Below are 9,099 nucleotides of genomic sequence, written 5' to 3'. Positions count from 1 at the left end.
AGTCTGGACGGGTCATGAAAACCTGGTGGTTGCTTCATATACACAATCTCATGCAAAATGTCCATGAAGAAATGCATTCTTCACATCAAGTTGTCAAATGGGCCAATGGAGAGATACAGATATGCTTAGAATAGTCTGAATAGTAGCAGGTTTAACAACCGGACTAAAAGTCTCATCACAATCGATACCAGGACGCTGACTACGGCCATTAGCAACAAGTCGGGCTTTGTATCGAGATAAGGTTCCATCTGCATTCAATTTCTTCTTAAACAACCAAATACAATTAATAATATTGGCATCTAGCGGTCGTGGAACAAGAACCCAAGTTTTGTTAGAGATAAGAGCAGTATATTCGTCGGTCATCGCATTAATCCAGTTAGGATCTTTAAATGCATGTAAATAATTTTTAGGGATGGGAAAGATAGAATAAATATGTAAATTGTGACATCCCCAAAATTTCGACCAGAAAAGACCAATTTTCATTTATGCTTTTAAAATAATTTCAGAGTAAATCCTTTTGATTAGAAAGAGTTGCGGAATTTGTTCCCAAAAACAAAGTATGATAAAATAATATTTACCAAAGCATTTCATAAAGAAATGTATTTTCATTATATAATCAAAACTCGGGATGTCATGTTCCGATACAGACCATAAAGCATAAATGATAACATTACAAGTCATTCAACAAATATATACATATGCAGACTTGTAAACAAAACAACTTGATGAATCATCCATCTTATGCCCTTGTGCCACTTCCTGTAATACAAATAAAATTGGGTGGGCCAGGCTTGGGAGCCTGGTGAGCATATAGGGTTTTCAACCCACAATAAATAATTATATTTAATTCCACCAACCAACAATAACCCAATTACCCATTCCCGTTATTCTCATTTTACGTCCCTAAACAACTAACACAAGGGACCTAGTCTTAGAATATTTCATCGGGGCGACAACACATGCATTCGGGGGTTTCCCGGCAATATATGTCAAATAAGGCAACCATGAGGGGGATGGAGTACAGCGAATGACCACCCATGTTCATTAACACCTACAGGTGGTGAACCTACTAGCGTTCCATAGGACTATCTAGAAAAGTCTGTGGTCGTCATCTAAACTCTGCTAGATGACTAAATCAAAACAACATCGAGGCCTCTCATCTGTTTATCACACAACTATCTACCCATGTTCTACCCGACATATTAGTAGATAAAAGTATATATTTTCATACATAGTTTAAAACCTGTATAGGATTCTCATTCAATACATATTCCAAACAACAGATGAGACACATACACATAACACGTATTTCATAGAAAATAAATCATATCTATGAGATAGAAGAAAGTGAATATACATTCACACATATAACAACAAAATATACACATAACACGTATTTTATATAAGATACTTCATAATTATGCGTTAGAAGAAAGTAACCACACACTCACTTGATCAGAAGATGATCGGACAGCCCTACGGCTTACATAAGTAGTATTCTTCGGTAGATCTAGAAGATCTCCACAAAAATCGAACTCCTCGCGGGCAGAGCTTCGGCTCGGGAATCGCACTTCTCTGGATCTTCAGGAGCGTAAAACTTCCTTCTTAACTTGGATATGAGATCCGGGGTGTCGGGATGGCTTCGGAGGTTTACACACAAAGCTTCGGCACGAAAAAGAGAAGAATTGTGCAAATATGCCCGGAACCCTCGCATTCTATTTATAGGAGGCTGAGGCCTCGCAGTACGCTGGGTGTACAGCCTTACGTGGGGCGTACGCCTCCGAAATCGTCACTACATGCGTCATCCGAAGAACTCGAGTGCGAGGTGTGTCATGCTTCGATGTACGCTGGGTGTACGCCAGTACGATGAGCGTACTTCGGATAAGTCTGGTGACTCCTCTTCAGATAATATCGGATATAATAAATAAATTTAAATATTAATTATTTAATAAACTTTGAAAATTCATATCTTCGTCATACGAACTCCGTTTTCGACGTTATTTATATACACGCGTAGGTGAGACCACGCTCTATAACTTTCGTTTAGACTCCATCGACTAATTTTGATTTTATTTTTATTATTTATTTTTAGTAGGCCCGGACAGGAAAACTTCGTTATAATTTCATAACTTCTTCGTCTGACGTCCGTTCTCGCCTAACTTTTCATCGTTTCGCTACTAACAACGAGATCTTCGATTCTCGTTTACATTGTTTCAGTTATAAACCGTTCGATCTCAAATCGAGTATTTCGGGCTGCATACCGCTAAGTCGAAACTTCAGAAATTCATAACTTCCTCATACGAAGTCAGATTTAGGCATTATATATATATATATATATATATATATATATATATATATATATATATATATATATATATATATATATATATATATATATATTCGGAAACCTCGTTTCGGCCACTACAACTTTATGCAAAGATATTGGATTTATTTTACACTTAAATTTTGATGCTTATTTTATTCTTAATTAATCAAATCACATAATTAAGCATGAAACACATAATACACAAATAATACGCTCTTATTATTTCAAAATGGATTACAAAGGTTAACCTAGACTATTACATCAACGAAAATGCCTAGCCTGGAAACGCAGGCGTTACAATTCTCTCCCCCTTAGGATGATTCCGTCCCCGAATCACACATTAGCAAACAAATGCGGATAGCGACTCAACATGTCACTCTCCGTTTCCCAAGTGAGATTTGGCCCATTCGTATGTTTCCAACGGACAAACACTAATTCGACCATCTTGCGTCGCAACTTCTTAGTCTTTCGGTCAACGATTGCCTCTGGTTCTTCAATTAACCTCTTGTTTTCATCAATTCTCAATTCATAAATTGGAATTATATCGGGAACTTCTCCCGTGAACTTCCTCAAATAACACACATGAAAAGTGTTGTGAATTCCAATCAGTTCTTCAGGTAATTCGAGCTTGTAAGCTTGGTTCCCAACCCTCTGAAGAACTTTAAACGGTCCAATAAACCTTGGACTTAACTTTCCCCTTTTACCAAATCTTATAAGTCCCTTCCACGGCGAGACTTTAAGCAAAACCGAATCTCCAACTTCAAAAGTCATCGGCCTTCGCTTCTTGTCAGCATAGCTCTTTTGACGATCCTGAGCTACTAACATTCTTTCTCTAATTATTTTCAACTTTTCAGCGGTTTGATGGACCATCTCGGGACCCATAAACTGCTTTTCCCCAGCCTTAAGCCAACACGACGACGTACGACACTTCTGTCCGTACAAAGCTTGATAAGGTGCCATCTTTATGCTCGAGTGGAAACTATTATTGTAGGTAAATTCTACCAAAGGTAAATGTTCATCCCAGTTACCTAGGAATTCTAGGGTACATGCTCTCAGCATATCTTCAAGTGTTTGTATTGTTCTTTCACTCTGACCATCAGTCTGTGGATGGTAAGTTGTACTTAAACATAACTTGGTACCCATTTCCTCTTGTAGACTTTTCCAAAACCTTGAGGTGAAACGGCTATCACGATCCGATACAATTGTTAACAGAACACCGTGAAGCCTCACAGTTTCCTTCACGTAAGAATTCGCGAGCTTTTCCATAGACCATTTCTCATTGGATGCTATGAAATGCGCACTCTTAGTGAATCGATCAACGACCACCCAAATCAAGTCGTGACCGCTTTTCATTCGGGGCAGTTTAGTGACAAAATCCATAGCAATGTCTTCCCATTTACCCATAGGCACAGGTAAAGGTTCTAAACTCCCGTATGGTTTCTGATGTTGTGTCTTGACTCTCGCACAAGTCACACACTCGGCCACATACTTTGCAACATCAAGCTTCATCGTTGGCCACCAGTAGTAGGGTTTCAGGTCCCTATACATTTTAGTGCTATCAGGATGAATCGAGTACATGGTTTTTTAAGCTTCTTCTATCAGAATATCTCTTATTCCTCCAGACTTAGGTACCCAAATACGATCTTGGAATACCTTCAGTCCATGACCGTTTGTACTAAACACCAACGTTTTGCCCAAACGTTCCTCCTTTCGGTCATTTTTCTCAGAAGCTTCTTCTTGAGCTTTCTTTATACTCTCCATAATTGTCGAGACAACTTCTATTCTCAACGCTCTTGGCCTTTTTCTCTCAACATTGACTTTCCGACTGAGAGCATCAGCAACAACATTAGCTTTACCGGGGTGGTAAAGTATCTCACAGTCGTAGTCCTTGAGTAACTCTAGCCAGCGTCATTGCCTCATATTTAACTCTTTCTGATTGAAGAGATATTGGAGACTCTTATGATCAGTGAAAAGTTTACACTTCGTGCCATAGAGGTAATGCCTCCATATTTTTAGAGCGAAAACTACCGTTGCCAATTCCAAGTCATGAGTAGGGTAGTTCCTTTCATGCTCTTTCAGTTGTCGAGATGCATACGCGATCACCTTATCTCTTTGGGTCAAATCACAACCCAATCCAACTCCAGACGCATCGCTATAAACAGCGAAGTCTTCAACTCCATCGGGTAGAGATAAAATCGGTTCCTCGCATAGCTTCTTCTTTAGCTTCTCGAATGCTTCTTTATGCTTATCACTCCAAGCATAAGTAGCTCCTTTGTGGGTCAAAGCTGTTAGTGGACTAGTGGTCGAAGAAAAGCCTTGGATAAACCTTCGGTAATATCCAGCTAATCCTAAAAAGCTTCGGATCTCCGTGGGACTTTTCGGTTGTTCCCACTTCATCACAGCTTCAATCTTTGCCGGATCGACCATTATCCCTTCCTGGTTGACCACGTAACCCAAGAATTGGACTTCTCGAATCCAAAAATCACATTTGGAGAACTACGCATACAGCTTCTCCTTCTTCAAAACTCTTAACACTTCTCGCAAGTGTCTGCCATGCTCCTCTTGGCTTTTCGAGTAAATCAGAATGTCGTCTATGAACACTATCACGGATTTATCAAGGAACAGATTACAAACCCTATTCATTAAATCCATGAATGTTGCTGGAGCATTGGTTAGTCCAAACGACATAACCAAGAACTCGTAGTGTCTATATCGTGTTCTGAATGCAGTCTTCTCTATATCTTGCTCTCTTACTTTCAGCTGATGATATCCTGACCTAAGATCGATCTTTGAGAAATAGCTCGAACCTTGCAATTGATCAAACAGGTCATCAATCCTTGGCAACGGGTATCTATTCTTTATTGTTGCCTTGTTTAAATCTCTGTAATCGATGCACATTCTCATACTTCCATCTTTCTTGTTCACGAATAACACCGGAGCTCCCCAGGGTGATGAACTAGGTCTAATGAAACCTTTGTCCAATAACTCCTGAAGTTGCATCATCAGCTCCTTCATCTCCGTAGGTGCTAATCGATAATGTGCTTTTGCTATTGGCGTGGTTGCTAGTAACAAGTCTATTCTGAACTCCACTTGTCTATCAGGTGGTAATCCAGGAAGATCTTCGGGAAATACTTCCGGATAATCACACACCACTGGAATACTCTACATCACCTTTTTTTCCTTCTTAGCATCAATCACGAATGTTAAGTATGATGTACATCCCTTGGTCAAACACTTTCTGGCTTTCATTAGAGAAATGATTCCAGAATTTACTCTGCGTTTGTCCCCATACACCATGAATGACTCTTTCCCTGGCGGGTTTACTTTTACTATCTTCTTCTTGCACAATATTTCGGCATCATTGGCTCTAAGCCAATCCATTCCCAACATGATGTCGAAACCATTAAGTTCGATAGGCAATAATTCCTCGTGAAACTTATTCCCATTCATGTCGATTAAGATGTTTTTCATACGATGGCTAACAAGTACAAACTTGCCACTAGCAACTTCGACTAATAAAGCATTATCTAGTCTATCAACAGGCAAAGCTAGTTTTCTACCAAGCTCATGCGAAATAAAGGAATAGTTGGCTCCATAATCAAACAAAATTTGAGCAGGTAGTTCGTTAACAAGAAAGGTACCTGAAGCGACATCAGCTTCATCTTTCGCAGTCTCAAGTGTCATCTGGAAGGCTCTCGCCTTCGGCTTTGGTGGAATGTTGGGCTTTGCTGCCTCCTTCTTCTTCGTACAGTCCTTCAAAATGTGCCCCTCTTCATTACAACCAAAACACATCCTTTTGTTGTTCGGACACTCATTGGCAAAATGTCCAATTTTTCCGCACTTGTAGCAAGTTACATCCTCACTACACTTCCCAAAGTGCTTTTTCTTACACTTATCACACCATTTCGCTTCGCCTCCTTTTCCTCCACCAAACTTTTTCGAATCAGATTTCGAAAATTTGCTTTTCTTACCGGAACCAGATGTTCCCTTAAACTTTCTCTTCTCACCAACCTCGACCTTGTCGGTGGTTCTCCCCTTAATCATGTTCTCAACAGACATGGTAGCCCAGATAGCTGCCTCTAGAGTATGTGCCTGACGTACCGGCACCTCGTACTCCCATGGGAGTCCTTTTGCGTATCGGTCAACCTTTGTCAGCTCATCTGGCATGATGCGCAAAGAAAACTCCATCTTATCGGTAAAGTTATTAGTATATTCATCAACTGACATGTTGCCTTTCGTCAATGTCAGAAACTTGTTCTCTAATTCTAACAGATTTTGAGCCGAGCAGAACTTGCGCTTGAACTGCACCAAGAATTCTGTCCATGTCAATTGCAGTGGCTCATTAGGGCTTAAAGTCTTCCCTAGAGTGTTCCACCAACGAACGGATCCACCTCGGAACTGACGCACTGCATAGATAGTCTGCAACTTGCCTCTGCAGCCACAAGTCATGAAGGCTAACTCCATTTCGGAGATCCAATCCATCACTCCGATCGGGTCCTCCTTTCCAGTGAAGGTCGATGGTTTGCAAGTTAGAAAGTCCTTGTACTTGCATCCTATTCCATCATTCCTTCCATCATGGTTGTTTTGCCTAACTATCGGTGGGTTGGCTTGACCATCAAACCCACTGAAGTTTCCACCTTCCGAGTGCCCTTCATTTAATTCAGGCTCTTCCACACGAATTGACAGTTCTTCACGATTCTGTTGAAGCAACCGCCTAGTCTCCTCCATTTGACGATCCAACATCATTTGAATCATCATTTTCACACCATCCATGGTTATTGGCTCAGGTGCTGCTGCTACGACAGGTATTTGTTCAATCACTGGTGGTTGATTCCTGTTTTCATCAACATTTCCAACTCCACTTCTTGTTCTCACCATTTTGATCTACACACCGAATAAGGTGAAATTAGATCCTCAATCATGAAAGATATTCAAATCATCCTTATCACTCCGAAACATTTACATGCTAGTTCTAAATTCGTAGACGTACGCTTAGAATCCTACACACGTAAGGTTTCCAGATCCGGTCGGCAACAGACCATAGATCTGAACAAATAATATCATATATGGAACATATAACATTTAGCATATAAAAGCATTTTAGGCAACTTTCCTAAAATAAACTAGTGCTCGTGTCTAAAATATAACAAACACACATCTCAAAATTCCACTTAGCATTCTAAGTTTAAGTCTAGAAATCCTACAAATTCCTAGTTCGCTTAAACTAATGCTCTGATACCAACTATGACATCCCCAAAATCTCGGCCAGAAAAGACCGATTTTCATTTATGCTTTTAAAATAATTTCAGAGTAAATCCTTTCGATTAGAAAGAGTTGCGGAATTTGTTCCCAAAAACAAAGTATGATAAAATAATATTTACCAAAGCATTTCATAAAGAAATGTATTTTCATTATATAATCAAAACTCGGGATGTCATGTTCCGATACAGACCATAAAGCATAAATGATAACATTACAAGTCATTCAACAAATATATACATATGCAGACTTGTAAACAAAACAACTTGATGAATCATCCATCTTATGCCCTTGTGCCACTTCCTGTAATACAAATAAAATTGGGTGGGCCAGGCTTGGGAGCCTGGTGAGCATATAGGGTTTTCAACCCACAATAAATAATTATATTTAATTCCACCAACCAACAATAACCCAATTACCCATTCCCGTTATTCTCATTTTACGTCCCTAAACAACTAACACAAGGGACCTAGTCTTAGAATATTTCATCGGGGCGACAACACATGCATTCGGGGGTTTCCCGGCAATATATGTCAAATAAGGCAACCATGAGGGGGATGGAGTACAACGAATGAACACCCAAGTTCATTAACACCTACAGGTGGCGAACATGCTAGCATTCCACACGACTGTCTAGAAAAGTCTGTGGTCGTCATCTAAACTCCGCTAGATGACTAAATCAAAACAACATCGAGGCCTCTCATCTGTTTATCACACAACTATCTACCCATGTTCTACCCGACATATTAGTAGATAAAAATATATATATTTTCATACATAGTTTAAAACCTGTATATCATTCTCATTCAATACATATTCCAAACAACAGATGAGACACATACACATAACACGTATTTCATAGAAAATAAATCAGATCTATGAGATAGAAGAAAGTGAATATACATTCACACATATAACAACAAAATATACACATAACACGTATTTTATATAAGATACTTCATAATTATGCGTTAGAAGAAAGTAACCACACACTCACTTGATCAGAAGATGATCGGACAGCCCTACGACTTACAGAAGTAGTATTCTTCGGCAGATCTGGAAGATCTCCACAAAAATCGAACTCCTCGCGAGCAGAGCTTCGGCTCGGGAATCGCACTTTTCGGGATCTTCGGGAGCGTAAAACTTCCTTCTTAACTTGGATATGAGATCCGGGGTGTCGGGATGGCTTCGAGGGTTTACACACAAAGCTTCGGCACGAAAAAGAGAAGAATTGAGCAAATATGCCCGGAACCCTCGCATCCTATTTATAGGAGGCTGAGGCCTCGCAGTACACTGGGCGTACAGCCTTTACACGGGGCATACGCCTCCGAAATCGTCACTGCATGTGTCATCCGAAGAACTCAAGTGCAAGGTGTGTCATGCTTCGTTGTACGCTGGACGTACTTCTGATAAGTCCGGTGACTCCTCTTCGGATAATATCGGATATAATAAATAAATTTAAATATTAATTATTTAATAAACTTTGAAAATTCATATCTTCGTCATACGAACTC

This window comes from Lactuca sativa, chromosome 6 (assembly GCF_002870075.4).
Source record: "Lactuca sativa cultivar Salinas chromosome 6, Lsat_Salinas_v11, whole genome shotgun sequence".
Lineage (NCBI taxonomy): Eukaryota > Viridiplantae > Streptophyta > Magnoliopsida > Asterales > Asteraceae > Lactuca > Lactuca sativa.
Note: the sequence above shows the minus strand (reverse complement) of the source record.